Genomic DNA, 16093 nt, shown 5'->3' on the forward strand with positions numbered 1-16093 from the left:
CTCCCCCAGCGCCTCCCCCGCCAGGCTTCCCCCGCACTCGGCCCCCCGCCCGCCCGCCGGGAGCCAGGCTCGGCCCGGCCCCCCCAGTCCGGGTCCTGCGGGAGCTCCGAGTCCCACCTCCAACCCCCGCCTCCGCCCTGGCCTCCGCCCCAGTCCCGGGGCGCCCCAGTCCCCACCTGTAGGAGAGCGGGTGGCCTGGTCCGGAGTAGAGGGTGGTGGGAGGTGGGCCCTGGCCGGAGACCCTGGTGAAAGCCTAGCTTCCCCCATCCGTCCCTGCCCCGTGTTCATCCCTAGTGGGATTTTTTATTTCGTCAGTTAACAGGTAGGTATCAACCCACTGCGCATCGGGCATGTTCGAGGCACTGGGAACCCAGCAGAGAACAAAACAGAAGTGGACCCACTGGCGCTTAATGAATGCGGTAAGCAAAACTTAGGGACGTTTATGGGCTGAGTGGTGTGGAAGAAAAAAAGCAGGGGGAGCAGACAGAGAGTGAGGGGAGGCACTGAACAGGGCGGTCAGGGGAGGTCTCACTGAGAAAGACAGGGGGTGATGGAGGGGCCCTGCAGAAATGTAGGGGTACAGCTCCCGTGAGGGACAGGCACAGAGACCCTGAGGGGACAGTGACCCGCGGGTTCTGGGGCCGCGTGAATGGCAGGAGCTGAGGTCAGAGGGGCAGCTCCTTCCCTCATTCAAACAGCAGATTCCAAGCAAGGGAGGCAACCCCCAGGTTCCAGCAGGTGTGGGGGTGCTGGGATGAATTTACCTGCTTCCAGAGGACCAGGGTTGAGAGGCTAGAGCACAAAGAGGAACAATGAGAAGTGCCCACTGAAGAGGCACCACGCTGGGCACGGCTGGTGTCTGGGTTTCACGTGGCTCCCGGGGAGCTGGCCTCTATCCTTACAGGCTCACTGCCAATTTGGACTCCATGTATGTCGAAGCTGTGTTGTTAAGTGCACTTGCCATTATGAGCCCTTGGTGAATTGACCCCTTTATCATAGTGAAGTGCCCCTCTGTCCCTGGCAATTGCTCTGGTGAAGTCTGGTGAGCTGGGTGTAGCAGAGGCCAGCAGCACCCACTGCCGCTGGTTTATCTGCAGCCCACACAGCTGTGTAACGCCTGGCACACCAGGAACTCTGCAGCCCCTCCTGGCATTCTTCTCAGTGTCCTGCTCTACAAATTCCCTAGCCACTGGCCCTCCCCTCCTCTCTCTACACCTCACCCTCTTGGTTTACCAGCTTGGTGACCGGCCTGGAGCCTTCGTCTCTCTCAATCTCTCTTTTTTGGGAGGCTGTGATCGATGGTCATTAATAATGCACAGGTTCTTTTCGTCTTAGTGCAAACCCCAGGCAGATCAATCACTGGCAAATAGACAAAAGTTATGTGCAGCCTCACCCCTCTCGGCCTTCTTCACTCTACTCAGATCCTGGGCTCTCTTCCCAAATAGGAAATAGGCAATGCCAAATGGAGGCATTTCCCAAAATAGGTACTGCTGCTGGTACCCCAAGGTGAACAGTCCTAGAGGAGGAGGGGGTCCTAGCCACGCAGCGCAAGCGTTTGCAGCTGCCGCCAGGGTCCCAGCCTGAGACCCTGCAGTAGGGAAATCCACATGGCAGAGTGAATATAGACACGCCGGGCCTCTGTCCCCGCGGAAAAGACCTGAGAGCTCCGGAAGCTGCCCTGACGGGGGGTGAGCAACAAGGGATCGGAGAGATGTGCAGCATCTCAGCACAGGCTAACAAAACTTACATCATTGAACAACAAGAGCAGTTCAAGATGGTAAATGCCCCTGGAAAGTTGGTTTAAGCAAAAAGCTGGGTCTGCTGGAGAGGGCTCACTTCAACCTCTCTGCCCTCACCCTGCCAGACCTCACTCTCAGGAAGCTCACAGTCCAGGAGAAAAAGCCCCCATGCAGTTCAGTACAACCCAATGTAGGGGGAGGGACAGAGGGAGCAGGGGCTTAAGGGGCTCAGAGGAAAGCATGCCCCACCTGGGAGGTGGGCAAGGGCACCCCCCCCCCCTGCACTGAGCCTTGAAGGGGGTAGGAGTCATCTGAGCAAACCAGAGGGAAGGGGAGCAGAGAAGTTCTCTGGTAGAAGGAACAGCATGTGCAAAGGCACAGAGGCTACCGAGAGAATTTGGTCTGTAGATGTTGCTAGTGTAGGGGAAAGTGGTTGAGATGAGGCTGGGGTTGGGGTGGGGGGGCAGAAAGGGATCAGCTCATGAAGCCTTGAATGCCAAGTGAAGGACCTGGGGCTTTATGGGAGCCAGGGAAGGGTTTCGAGTAAGCGAGTGGCATGATTGGACAGGGCAAGTTTGCACTCTGTGGTACCCTGAACTCTGACATCCACGTGGGCATCATCGACCGTTCTGTCACAATCTCCATCCCTGCTACCACAATCCAAAAACCTTGGGGCAAGTCCCAGGTCAGCTTCCTGCCCCTTCCAAACCATTCTCCATGCGTCACTAGAGCAGACCTCCTAAAGCATAGGGAGCCCCTGCCCAGACTGGTAGGGCAGGAACTTCCCTCCTCACTCCCTCCTGCAGAGGTCCCAAGTCCCTTATCCTGGCATTCCAGGCTCTTCCCAGTGTGTTCCCACGCTGTGTGCCCTGCCTTCTCAAACCCGGCTCATGCTTTCCCTTCCATTCAGAAAGTCCTGGCCCTCATTTCCGTTGGTTAGAGTCCCACTCATTTCCAGAATCTTTGATACCTCTTTGGTCTCCCATGACTCATCCCTCAGGGCCCAGCTCTGAAATCCCCTGCTCCGTGGGGCCCCTCCCATTCCTCCTGAATGGAGGTGGTGATTCCCTCCTTAGAGGTCTGATGGCAAGTGCTGATGCAAGGATCAGACTGAATTTGAATCCTGATTTTTCAGTAGCTGTGCAACCCTGGACAAGTTATCTAAATTCCGAGAGTTGGCTGATGGGTAAAATGATAACAGCAATAGTACTTATTTCATGGGGTGATGAAATCATGCATCCAAAATACATAGCACTCTGCCTGGCACACAGTAAGCCCTCCCTGAGTGTTCCCTGTCAGTATAATGGCCACACCTTTCATAGTTATTTTTGTGTGTCCATCTCCCCCAATATTATGAGTTTGGGAAGGGAAGGGGGTATTATTCATCTAGGTATGCCCCATGCCTACCACATGGAAGACATTCAACCAAAGATGGATGGATGGATGGACGGATAAATTAATGAAAAAAGAAGCCACCCATTCACTCCTGCTCCCCTAGATTCCCCTCTGCTTAGGAGGTGGGAGCCTGGCTTGTTCTTTTCTGAACAGGGTTGAATGAATTGTGTGTAAGAGGACTGGTGTCTGGGGCACGCTTTGTCATCAGACAGTCTGTGGTTGGCAATTTCTTCTGGGGAGAGCTGTCTAGACAGAGGGGACATCTGCACCACAGAGGAGCAGGGGCTGCATGGGAATCAGAATCCAGGGGAGGGCTTTCCAGGGAACCTGTTTTCTTCCTTCCTCACGCAGGACCTGGCAGAGCGGGTTTGCTGTCTGCCTCCAGCAGTAGAAATTAGTTCCCAGCTTCAACCGGGGAGACAACAAAGAGGGGTTCAGCATGTTCCCTACCAGCCAGTGACAAGGGTAAAAGAAGGTTGGAGTATCCATCAAGGAAAGGAACTAAGATTTATTGAGCAGTTTTTAATGTGCCAAGCACGATGCCAAGTGCTTACCATGCATTATCCTCTCTGCAACCCTGTGCATTGCCACTCGATGAAGAAAGAAACAGGCACAGAAATTAAGTGACTTTCCCTTGCAAGGGTCAGAACAGGATGGGACCTCAGTTATGTCTAACTCCCAAGCCCATGCTCCTCCCCATGAATCACACATTTAGTCAACAAATATTTTGAGCACCTTCTCTTTGCACAGTGCCTGTGGTAAGCGGTGCGAGGCTAGCAAGGGTAATTAAAATGTGATTTCTTCTCTCAAAGAGTGTATAACCTGAGGACAGAGGTGATCTTACTCAGCTTTGTGTTCCCAGCCCCGGCCTGGCAATACAGTGAATGTTGAATAAAGCACAGATTGTCAGGCCTGGAAGGCTGTTTGGAGTTCAAGTATACCAATCCTGTTTGTTTACAGATGGGGAATCTGAAACCTAGAAGGTGGAACTAACTGGAGACTATGGTTAGGGGCTTGGGCTCTGGATTCAGACTACTTGGTTTGAATCTCAGCTTCATAGCACTTACCAGCTGTGTGACTTTGGGTTGGTCAGTTAACCTCTCTGAGACTCAGTTTCTTTGAAGAAGGGAAAAAAAGGATGGTTTGGCTCAGTGGATAGAGCGTTGGCCTGAAGGGTCCTGGGTTCGATTCTGATCAAGGGCACGTGCCCGGGTTGTGGGCTCGATCCCCTGTAGGGGACATGCAGGAGGAAGCCAATTAATGATTTTCTCTCATCATTGATGTTTCTCTCTCTCCCTCTCCCTTCCTCTCTAAAATCAATTACATATATGTAATATTTTTTAAAAAGGATGGATTTGTGAGAATTAAATAAGATCATCTATGCATGGGGCTTAGCATAACACTTAACATGTAATCCCACAACAGTTTGCTCTGTTTACGATTAAAACAGTGAGTTAGTAATAGATCTGGACTAGACCCTGGGCTTCCTGACTCGAAGTCCAGTGCTCTTTCCAGCTCCTCATGGTTCCTTGTGTCCATTAGAGTGTGGTTAGGGGAGAATGGGAGTCACTTTGGTGTGATCAAGTGTCTGCTGTCCTCGGGAACAAGTACCCACCATGGTCTCAGTGCCTCCTGCCACCCCCACTCCTGGTCTTTGAAGTCTCCCCTCCTTCCTTCCCCCCAAGCCCCCTGCACTGGAGCCCAGAGACTCACAACTAACCAGAGACTCACACCACACACTGAAACTTCTGATAACATCCCCACACCTCCCATCACAGTTTCCTCTGCTCCAGCAGGGCGGGACTGAGCCAAGGAAGGCGCCAACAGGAAATTCCCCGAGCAGTGAGGGATGGATGTCCGAGGTCGGCCAGGGATACTATCTCCAGCATCAAGCCTCCCAGCGAGCTGGAAAGAAACCCGTCCCACAGGAGAGGTTTTTCTGTTTGTTTTCCTCAAGCTTGACTTCTAACAAGAGAATTTAATTAAGAGCTCCATTGCTTCGCCCAGGGAATAAAAATCCGAGGGAACAGCAAGGCGGAGGCTGGTGCCCGCCAGGAAAGGAGGAAGGGGCCTCTCTTGACTCAGATCAGCCTGGGGCGGGTTTAAGCTACAGCAGAGAAGTTCAGCTCACAGAGGACATTCAGTCTGACCCCAAGACAAGCATTTTTTCCTGCAGGAAAAGTTTTCGATTCTGCGGTGCAAATGTAAAGAAGTTTAAACCAGCTGAAGCAACAGGCAGAGTTTGATATTCCCAATTGTTTCTGCTCATCCCACTCCAACTGTCTTCCCTGGGGCTGCTGGGGTGTAGAGGCAAGTCAGTGGGTCTGAGTTCAAATTCCAGTACTGTACCTTCCTCTGCCTCAGTAACATCATCTGTAAAATGGGACAACTCCACCAATGCAGTCACATGACCCACCTATACAATAAGGATAATAACATCTTTCTTGCAGAGTTGTGGGTGGGGGAGATGACTGAGCTGGGAGCTGGAAAACAGAAGGGAGATAATGCGTGAGAGAGAAAAAGGCGTGGGCTTGAGAATTAGACAGGTCTGCTGCTCACTTGGGCTGGATGGCATTTCTCTGAGCCACAGTTTCCTCATCTGTAAAATGGGGATGTTAGTGCCTACTTCACTGGGTTATTAATGAGAATGAAATGAAACACGACATGGAAATACCTACCCCTGGGCCTGGCCAATCGTTAAATGTTTGTGAAATTTGAAACACCCCCTCCCACCCCTCACATCACCACCAGATTCCCAGGATTTGTCATGGAGAGAAATCTTTGTGATTTGTGATTTGACATGGCTTCCTACTTCTCTGCTCTCTGAGACTTCTGGGGCTGGGCTGGAGGGTCAGTCATTTGCCAAGAGGACACATTTTCCTTGACTTCTGACTTCCCGCAGGACTGACATGGACTGGGGATGGGGCCAGCTTAGTCATCTTAGCAAAATCCAATCATCAGTTCTGTTCTTTTTTTTTTTTTTTTAAAGGCAATATTCGACTTAGTCCACTCTAACCAGTCATTTCAACCAAAAAGGCTGAAATGTTTTGTGAGTGGAGGCACATGCCCCGGAGGAGATGATGGCCTGGTATCTTGGTTTAACTCATGACAAAGCCATTTGAGAAGGACTTTGATGTTTCTGCCCCCAGGTGGCCAGGAGGAAGCCTCTAACTCACCCCTCAGCTCCTGGAAGTCTCAGGAATCTCTCAGGAGGAACTGAGGCTGCAAGAAACAGAGAAGAAATGTGGACCCGGGTTTGAGTTCCCATTCACCTGGCTGTTCGTTCTTGCCAGGTGACCTCAGCCAGACCCATCACCTCTTGGAACCTCTGTTTCCTCTCTCCCTTATTTCATTCTGTTTTCCTCTCTGCTGTCTCGTTCTCAAGGGGTCCCTCCCGGAACCCCCCTCTCTAACATGCTCTATCTCCTCACCCTGCTGTGGTATATTTTTCTTAGCACTTTACTGATGTTATATTTTTATTAGAGGCCCAGTGCACAAAATTCATGCACTGGTAGGGTCCCGGCTGTTGGTTCCCTGTTCAAACTCCTGGAAGAACTCCAGTTGAGGGAACAATTTGCATACTATGCTTTTATTATTTAGGGTTCTGTTTACCGTCCATTTGCTCCACTATTGTCTATTCTGTTTGCCACCCTGTCCCCAGACCTAGAGTTATGCCTGCACATGCTAGATACACAGTAGGTAGTTCTTGAGTGAGTAAAATAATATAAAACCTTGCAGGGTTGTGGTGAGGATTTTAGTGTTTACATCTCACTCCTCTACTTACCGGCTATGTGACCTTAGATAAGTTAGTTCCCTGCTCATCTGTATAATGGGCATAATAAAAGTATCTACCTGTATTGCAACGAGTACATGAAATGATGCCTATAAAATATTTAGCACGGTGTTGGGTGCAGAGTAAGTGCCTAATAAAAATCGGGTACTTGAACAGACAACAGTTGAATTGAAAGGTTTACTCCACCTTCAGTATGTGGAGTGGAAAAAACTCCAGAACTAGGGTGTAGGATGGATGAAGATGAGGGTCTGCCATGGGGAAGACCAGGCAAGAGGCTGTTGCAAGAACTGTAGGACCTGCCCAGCCAGTGTGGCTCAGAGGTTGAGCATCGAGCTATGAGCCAGGAGGTCCCTGGTTCGATTCCAAGTCAGAGCACATGCCTGGGTTGCAGGCTGGATTCCCAGTGTGGGGCCTGCAGGAGGCAGCCAATCAATGATTCTCTCTCATCATTGATGTTTCTATCTCGCTCTCCCTCTCCCTTCCTCTCTGAAATCAATAAAAATATATTTAATAAATAAAAAAGAAGAAGTGTAGGGCCTGACTCCAGGTAGTGGCTGTGGGGAAGAGGGAGGAAGAAAAATAGGAGTATTTCTGAGAAACTCACTGTTCTCATAGGACCGATGCCAGCCTCAGACAGAGTATCCTCAGTTAACTTGCGCCCTCCGCAGTCTTGTGATTCCATCCTGGTGGTTGGGAGCAGAGCGTTCCGGGATAGCACGCCTCTGAGCACGGCAGACAATGAGAAAGGCTGAGGCCTGAGAAACAGATGGGGCCAGTGGGTGACAAGGCACCGGGCACAGCACTTACATAATTAATCTTCGAGGAGGGGGTTGTCATCCCATTTTATGGATGAGCAAATCTGAGGCTCAGAGAATGAAAATAACTCCCAGGTCAATCTGGGAAGCTGGGTGAAAACAAGAGGCCCTGCTAACAGCTTCCTGCGTGCCAGGCCCTGCCTTGAGGAGCACTTTCCATAAAGAGCTCCCAACCAGCCCTTGAGGTCTTTATTTGCCCCATGTTACAGATGCAGAGACGGCACAGAGAGGGCAGTAACTTGCCCAAGGCCTCAGAGCTAATAAACTTGAGAGAACTAGGATTCCATGTTCTCTCTGGGGTCCATGCCACAGCCCGTGACTATTTGTCCAACTATAAAATAGCCCTGGCCTGTTTGGCTCAGTGGATAGCGTGTTGGTCTGTGGACTGAAGGGTCCTGGGTTCGATTCCGGTCAGGGGCATATGCCTGGGTTGCGAGCTCGATCCCCTGTAGGGGGCATGCAGGAGGCAGCCAGTCAGTGATTCTCATTGTTGATGTTTCCATCTCTCTCTCTCCCTCTCCCTTCCTCTCTGAAATCAATAAAAGTATATATTTAAAAAAAAATAGGACTCAGACCATCTACTCTCACAGGATGGCGGGAAACAACAAGATCATGATTCACAGGGAAGCACTATGAAAAGTGCAAATAGGAAGTGAGGGACTGCTACCCCAGAACCGAGATGAAAAGAGACAAGAGAAGAGTAGCCAGTAGTGTTCCCGGCCCAGGGATGGCTCCACAGAGTTGCTTCCGGCCTTTTCCCCACCTTGTCTCCCTAAAACTCATGAGCCCCTTGTTCCCGAGGGTGCTGCTGCTATGTGTTACTCTAGTTACAGAGAGAAACCTGGCAAGTAGTGGGTTCTTTCTCAATGTCGAATGGAGCAGAGAGAAATAGGGCAGAAGTCTACCAGTTTTATGATTTTATAGCCCATCACACCACTCTCACTGGGACCCAACTAAGCTGAAAGGCAGGGTTTAATCCTAAAAAGGGGCTTGGAAAAAAATGATACTAACACATGAATGCCGAACGCCACTTCCAAATTTAACCTGTAGGTACTATGGAAAGAGCAGCTCTCATCTCTCCAAAGACACGGCAGTTTGACAGTTGCTGACATTCCAGGGAACTTTCTGGTGTGGAGAATCAATTGACAGTCACATTTGAGATTCCTAAGCTTCCTTTTAAAGTCTCAAGGGTTCCCTTCCAAACATAACCTCCAAATTCCATGTAGAAATACATGGAAATTGAAAGACAGTTTTGAGAAATTAGAGCTGATTTTCACCTATCAGACTGGAGAAATTTTAAAAGGTTGGTAATAGTTCTGGCCTTGTAGCTCAGTTGGTTTGCGTGTCATCCCTATACACCAAGGTTTTGGGTTCGATCCCGGTCAGGGCATATACAAAGATCAACCAATAAGTGCATAAATAAGTGGAAGAACACACCAATGTCTGTCTGTCTGTCTCCCTTCCTCTCTCTCAAATCAATAAATAAAGTTTAAAAAGTAAATGAAAAAGGTTGGTAATACCCAGCATGGACTAGGGTGTGGGGAAGTAGGACCCGCATTCACTACCGGGAGCAGTGCATATTGGGACAGTCTAATTTGGAGAACAGCTTGGCAGCAACTATCAGAAGTTTAAGTAAGCATGCTCTTGACAATTCCACTGCTGAGTATCATCTTACAGAAATACCCTTCCACATGCACACAGATGTATGTTTATCATAGTGGAAAAAAATGAAGATGGCCTAGATGCATTTTTTATTCCTTTTGGTGAAATAAATGATATTATATCTACAGTATGATCTACCATGAAGCCATTTTTTTAAAAACCTTGGTAGATCTCTATTGATATGATAAGCTCTCTGGATGAAAAAAAGCAAGTTATAGAACCAGATGTGATCCCAGCCATGTACCCAAAGCTACATCTGTGTATATATACAGCTGTAAAATGCACATGAATGCTAGACACCTGGGAAGAATTACACCCAGCTTCTAACAGTGGTCAGCTTGGGGGGTGGGGGGTGGGGGGAAGGAGGATGGGGCAAGAGCAAGGCACTTTCACCTCTTACTCTCTTACATATAAGATATTGTTGGCATTTTTTACAAGCACATAAGTTATGTAATTATATATAAAGAAAGAGAAAAATGAGGTATGAACCTTTTGAGCAAGTTACTTTACATCAGCAAACTTTATGCTGTATAAGAGAAGTTTCTAAGATAACTTCTGGCTCTAAAATTCTACAAACACTAAATAAATAAATACATTTTCAAAGAATACTTCGAAACCAAAGGTTTAACAACCTGGCTTGAGTCAGGATCCACTGTGAAATTTGCTAAGCAAGTATTAGACACCATGTTAAACTCAGAGTCTCATGATAGGTGTTCAATAAATATTTGTGGATTGAATGAATAAATTACTCATTATGATGAAAAAAAAAATTTGCTAAACATCTCCAGGGATTCTGAATCTGTAAGGCTCCTCAAAACTATTGCTGAGTCGTTTTATTTATTTATTTATTTATTTATTTATTTATTTATTTATTGTAAATATATTTTTATTGATTTCAGAGAGAGGAAGGGAGAGGGAGAGAGAGAGAAACATCAATGATGAGAGAGAATCATTGATCAGCTGCCTCTTGCACACCTCCCACCGGGGGTCAAGCCCGAAACCCGGGCATGTGCCCCTGATTGGAATCGAACCCTGGACCCTTCAGTCCACAGGCCAACGCTCTATCCACTGAGCCAAACCGGCCAGGGCTGTTGTTTTATTTTGATACTTTTATCAGAACAAATGTAGTCACTGAAGGCTCTGGAAGGAAAAGAGACCTTGGCAAAGTCCAAAGTTCCCTCTCCCCCATGCCCTGTGCCTCCTCCCCTCCTGCCCCAGGCCCTAGGCAAAAAAAATGTTTCCTCTTTCTTCCTCCTTAGTCCTCCCCAGATTGGACCAGCTGTGAGCAAAGTAGAATTAAATCTCAAACATTCTGAAGAGCTCCAAAGACATTTCCTCCCTCCTGGAGGAGGAGGAAGAGCATCCTTTGAGGAAGATGCTAAATTGCCTTAATTATGTGTCTTTGGAAGGCACAAGTGCCCATCTGCTTTCCTGGCGGGGGGTGTGGATGCATGCTAAGCACAAATATAAATCAGGCCAAATACAAACACAATTAGCAGGTCCATGCAGCCCTGTCATCTAGAGATAGAGCGAGAGTGGTGCGCCAGGGCGCCTCTTGGACCTGGGTTCCAGTTGGAGCAGCAACTGGCATGAACTCTGGACAATGGGCAGTGAGGCCTGGGGGGTGAGGCCACAGTGAGGTACTAGGGAGAGGCTGCGGGAGTGGGGGTCTCCAACTGGGGCAATGCTGACCCCATGCAAGAGCAAGACCATAAAGTCACGGAGTCATTGGACCTTGATAAACGTGAGAAGCAGAAGGGGTTCTGGGATGGCATTGCGGAGCGAGCACACAGGCTTGTCTGGATTCAAACCCTGGCCCTGCCACTTATTAGCCATGTGACTTTGGACGAGGTCTGTGGCCCTGACTGGGGCTTTCTCTAATGTAAGAGGAATAGTAGTACCTCCTTCGATTGGAGTGGGGAGGAGTGAGGTGTTGCGTATACAGCTCTTCACATGAGGCCAGGCAGGATTAAGTGCTGGAGAGTTGGCTCTTATGTTACTTCTCACTGCCATTTGCCCTGAAATGCCTAGGGTGGACCCTTCATTCTCCTGCTCAGGTAGGAAGGATGCAGAGAAGAGATGAAACAAATTCTAGAAAGGACAGCAACTAATCCGTGTCCCTGAAGGAAATCCGCACAACCTGTGGGACTCAGTTTCTCCATTTATAGCATAAGGTCTAGAGGATGCTCTGGCTCTGACCATCTAGTGCTTTATGCACAGTGACAGCACCAGGCTGCCTCCAGAGCTTATCCTGAGAAGAAAAGCTGAGTCAGGGAGAAATTCCCAAACACCTGCTCATCACTCAGAATAGCGTGCCTTGGACCGTTATGGGTTGAGGATGAAGGTAGTTCTCAGGCAAAGAGAGGAAGACTTGGGCATGTGCTGAGCTATGTCCAGCTTTTATATATATACTAGTGGCCCGGTGCACAAAATTTATGCACTTGGGGGGAGGGGGAGGTCCCTCAGCCTGGCCTGTGCCCTCTCGCAGTCCAGGACCCCTTAGGGGATGTCAGCCTGCTGACTTAGGCCCAACCCCTGGCAGTCAGACATCCCTCTTGCAGTCCGGGGCTCTCACAGTCCAGACCCCTTGCTCCTTACCGCCCACCTGCAGCAGAGATGGGAGAGGCTCCCGCTACTCTGCTGCGCTCACCAGCCATGAGCCCAGCTTCTGGCTGATTGGCACTTCCCCTGTGGGAGTGAACTGACCACCAGGGGGCAGCTCCTGCATTGAGTGTCTGTCCCCTGGTAGTCAGTGCTCATCATAGCAACCGGTCATTCTGGTCGTTCTGCCGTAACAGTCACTTAGGCTTTTATTATATAGATATATTTCAGAGAGAAAGGGAGAAGGATAGAGAGATAGAAACATCAATGACGAGAGAGAATCACTGATCGGCTGCCTCCTGCATGCCCCACACTGGGGACTGAGCCTACAATCTGGCATATACTCTGACTGGTAACTGAACCGTCCCTCTTAATTCATAGGTCGACGCTCAACAACTGAGCCACACCAGCTGGGCAGAACATGTTTTTAAATGCATAAAATATGCCTGGCGGGTTTGACTCAGTGATTGAGTATCCACCCATGCACCAAGAAGTCACCGGTTCAATTCCCCATCAGAGCACATGCCTGGGTTGCGGGACATGCAGGAGGCAGCTAATCGATGTGTTTCTATTTCTCCCTCTCCCTTTCTCTTTCTCTTTCTCTAAAAACCAATAAAAATATTTAAAAATAAATAAATGCATAAACTACAGAGGATTATAAAGGAAATGAATTATAATGAAATACAGTTGTCAAAAAATATATATTTTTAATCCATCCTATATAATAAAAGCCTAACATGCAAATCGACCAGGGGGCAGACGCTCAACACAGGAGCTTCCCCCAGCCCACAGGCCCCAGGCCAGCCAAGGCAGGTGCCAGCGGGGGGCCCCCTGATCGCCCCGCCAGTCGCCCTGCAGATTAGTCCTGAACACCGGCTAGGCCTAGGAACCTTACCTGTGCATGAATTTCGTGCACTGGACCTCTTCTAGTAATATTATAATAACAGTGTTTATTAGCACATCAAATCACAAGTTTTGGTATCTGGACTAATTTCAAAGTTGTGATGATCATAAATAATATTTTAAGATATCAGCAATAATCATAATATGATACCAAAATATCTATGACTTTTATTGGAGCCAAAGCCACAGGATTTGCTAATAGTATTTGGTTTATTGCCTGCATTCGTAACTGAAGTGATACTAATGTTCAGATAGAAGATAGTGAAAACAGATGTCATTTTTCTCTAAGTCCATAACCTGACTAAATTCTGTCCATGGAACTCTTGGGGTCCATGGACCCAGGTTAACATCCCCTGCCTAGACTGTAACTATCGTCCCTAGATTGAGTTGTGCTGGAAATCAGATATAGTAGTGCTTTGATCACCTATCTGCGGATTGTTTCATTGAAGACCAAATGTTTGACCCCGAGTGTGATGGGCTCCAACTCCATTTGTACACCTAGGGGGAAAGCCTTTTGTTTGGATGACCCATTCCAGGGAACAAGGGAACAGGACCACCTAGAGATGTATGATACTGACAGAGGGCGGGTCCTTTCTGGTTCTTCTTCTTTTTTAAAAATATGTTTTTATTGTTTTTAGAGAGAGAGGAAGGGAGAGGGAGAGAGAGAAAAAGGAACATTGATTGGTTGCCTGCACCTGGACCGGGAATCAAACCTGGTCATGTGCCCTGACTAAGAATAGAACCGGCAGCCTTCTGGTACATGGGATGATAATCAACTGAGCCACACTGGCCAAGGGTCCTTTCTGGTTCTTGGTGGCTTCCATGAGTGGCTTGAATATATGAAAATGTGAGCCCCCAATTTTTTATAAGATCTCAGACTTTTTATCTTAGTCCTGTCTATTTCCAAACAGACAAGGTTTCTTGTCTCTTACTTGGAGGACTTCATTAGATACAGATTGATTAAGACCTACTGTATGCCAAAGAGTGTAGCAAATATTGAGAATGCATTTATTCTTTCAATTTATACTTAGTGAGCATACTGTTAGTCAAGACTTTTGAGCTAAGCAATAAAAAGGTGGAGGGTACTTATTGGTCACATAACTGAAAAAGCCTAAGAGAGCACTGCTTCAGGTTTAGCTGAATCCAGGCTGTATTTTTTACTATATCAGCTTAATTCTCAAATAGGCCTCCCAATAAGTGTAATAAAACAACCACCAGTAACTTCAGGTGACTATCTCACCTGCTACCCACATTCCCAGTTTCATCATCATCATCATTGTCACCATCACTTAGAGCTGGGGAGTCCTTTGAAACAAAGCAGTGTTCAAAGCTTCGATGTATCGATTGACTTCTGTTATTTTCTCTCTTGCATTCCTTGGAATAGCAAAGCATCTGGCAAGCAAGCAAAATCAGCATTCTCATGGAAATTACACTCCCTAAATTAAAAATGTCTCTCTTTTAAACTAAAATAAATTTCCCTTCCTTAAAATAATTATCATGCTTGACAGATTGGACTGCACACACAAAAAATACATGTTTCTCGCTCTGGCCCATGACACTCTAAACAAAGTCAAAATAACAAATTAGGGGAAAATATTTCCACCTAAAACAATACAAAAAAAACCAAAAACGGTCCTAAGAAGTAAACAAGAATAAGACCAAGAAAAGTGGGCTAAGGAGACAGACAAACTCATAGAAACAGACTGCTAGTGGCCAAAACACTTTTGAAAAGATGTTCGACCTCACAGAGAAGCCAGGGCCGTGCACATTAGAACCAGGACATGCTCTTTTTCTCTCAGCGGATTGGCAAACGTTAGACTAACTAAAATGTGAGGACGTGCTGGTGAGCCACAAACTGCTACAACCCACAGGAAAATAACCTGGCCCTGTCTATGAACATGTGAAGCAGGCATACCTTTTGACCCACCCATTCCACTTCCAGGGGTCTGTCGGATGGGAAGGAAAGCTTGAGGACACAGCGGCAGGTGTACAGGAGACTCACCGACGTGCTCGTTGGAACAGCAAGAAGCCAGAGACTGGGGAAGCAAGAGGAAGGTCCATCGGTGGAAGAAGGGAAGGCGGTCTACACACCCAGCATAGAATATTATTAATGACTAAAGAGAATAAAATGTTGCATATGGATGTGAATGACCTTCGACATGGTATTAAGTGGAAGACAAGCAAGGCACAGGAGGGACGAGGTCTGCTCACATTTGCTCAGCCCTGCTCACCACAGCCCTGGAAGGATGCACAAGGAAGGAACTGCTGATCGCTTCTGGGGAGCCAGCCCTGGAGGAGAAGGGTGGGAGGCACGCTCATCTTTGAATACGCTTGGAATGCTGAACCATGTGAGTGTATTACTTATTAAACTTGAGGCATAGAGGGAATAAATGGTGATGGAAAAAATAAAGTAAAATAAAAAGAACTAACCACTCCTCCTCCCCCCCAAAAAAAACCCCTTTAGATTTATGAAAAGAATAGACACATCCAAATATATTGGAAAGGTATGCACAAAATGAAAAAAGTATGTTCCAGAATAATAAAGAATATTTTTTTTTGTACAGAAAGAAAGCAGAAGAAATAAAAGCTCTAATACTATAGAGACATACATGTGCATGTATTCATTTACGCATAAAAAAGGAAAATTTTCTTTACAGATGACCATGCACACATTTTCTAATTAAAAATAAATAAACTGCCCTCGTTGGAGGGTTTTTGTTTGTTCTGTCACATGCTTAGTTAATTTGGAGCTGAGGACTCTGGTCTGGGAGATTTCCATGCAGACTCTTGGTGTCTCAGACCATGTAGATATATCACTTATTACTTCTCTGGGCGTCCTGAGCCACAGTGGCGGACGGACACTGCTTTCTTTGTCCTCTGGTGTTTAACCCAAAAGGCTGGGCCTCCCAAGTACCTCCTTTGCTCAACACAAGAGAAACATGCAGACGCTCCCGTATGTTAACGGGATTTTGGGGTCACCTGTCAGGAAACAGAGCAGGGGAGCCACAAGCAGGGGAAGGAGCAGTGACCCCTGGGACCCAGTGCCAGCCTCTGCCCTCAAGGAGGCTGCTGGGCAGAGGCTGTCCCCGCTGCCCAGGGCTGCCTGGTGGATGGCCCTAGACAGCTGCTTGAGCCCCTGAGAGCCACATTTTCATTATTTTTGGAGGAGTCGATAGCTGGTGGCT

General features: G+C 47.8%; 2 long non-coding RNA genes across 3 annotated transcripts in view; one reads left to right on the plus strand and one right to left on the minus strand.

Annotated features, from left to right (window-relative positions):
* Nucleotides 1-138: 138 nt before the first annotated feature.
* The window catches only part of LOC118676818, a 28071-nt gene continuing 12116 nt past the window's right edge, over nucleotides 139-16093 (plus strand). Inside the window, exons 1-3 of one of the 2 annotated variants that reach the window (XR_004974225.1) lie at nucleotides 139-419; nucleotides 6284-6427; nucleotides 14851-15256. This is a non-coding gene — a long non-coding RNA (uncharacterized LOC118676818). The remainder of the gene's footprint in view (nucleotides 420-6283; nucleotides 6428-14850; nucleotides 15257-16093) is intronic. The other variant, XR_004974226.1, reaches the window with a different exon arrangement.
* Nucleotides 5507-14936, minus strand: LOC118676819. The gene is made up of 4 exons (XR_004974227.1): nucleotides 14824-14936; nucleotides 7532-7682; nucleotides 6311-6356; nucleotides 5507-5617 (listed from the first exon to the last, which is right to left on the minus strand). It is a non-coding gene; the product is annotated as an uncharacterized LOC118676819 (long non-coding RNA).

The sequence above is a fragment of the Myotis myotis genome, unplaced genomic scaffold (genome assembly GCF_014108235.1).
Source record: "Myotis myotis isolate mMyoMyo1 unplaced genomic scaffold, mMyoMyo1.p scaffold_m19_p_2, whole genome shotgun sequence".
Taxonomy (NCBI): Eukaryota; Metazoa; Chordata; class Mammalia; order Chiroptera; family Vespertilionidae; genus Myotis; species Myotis myotis.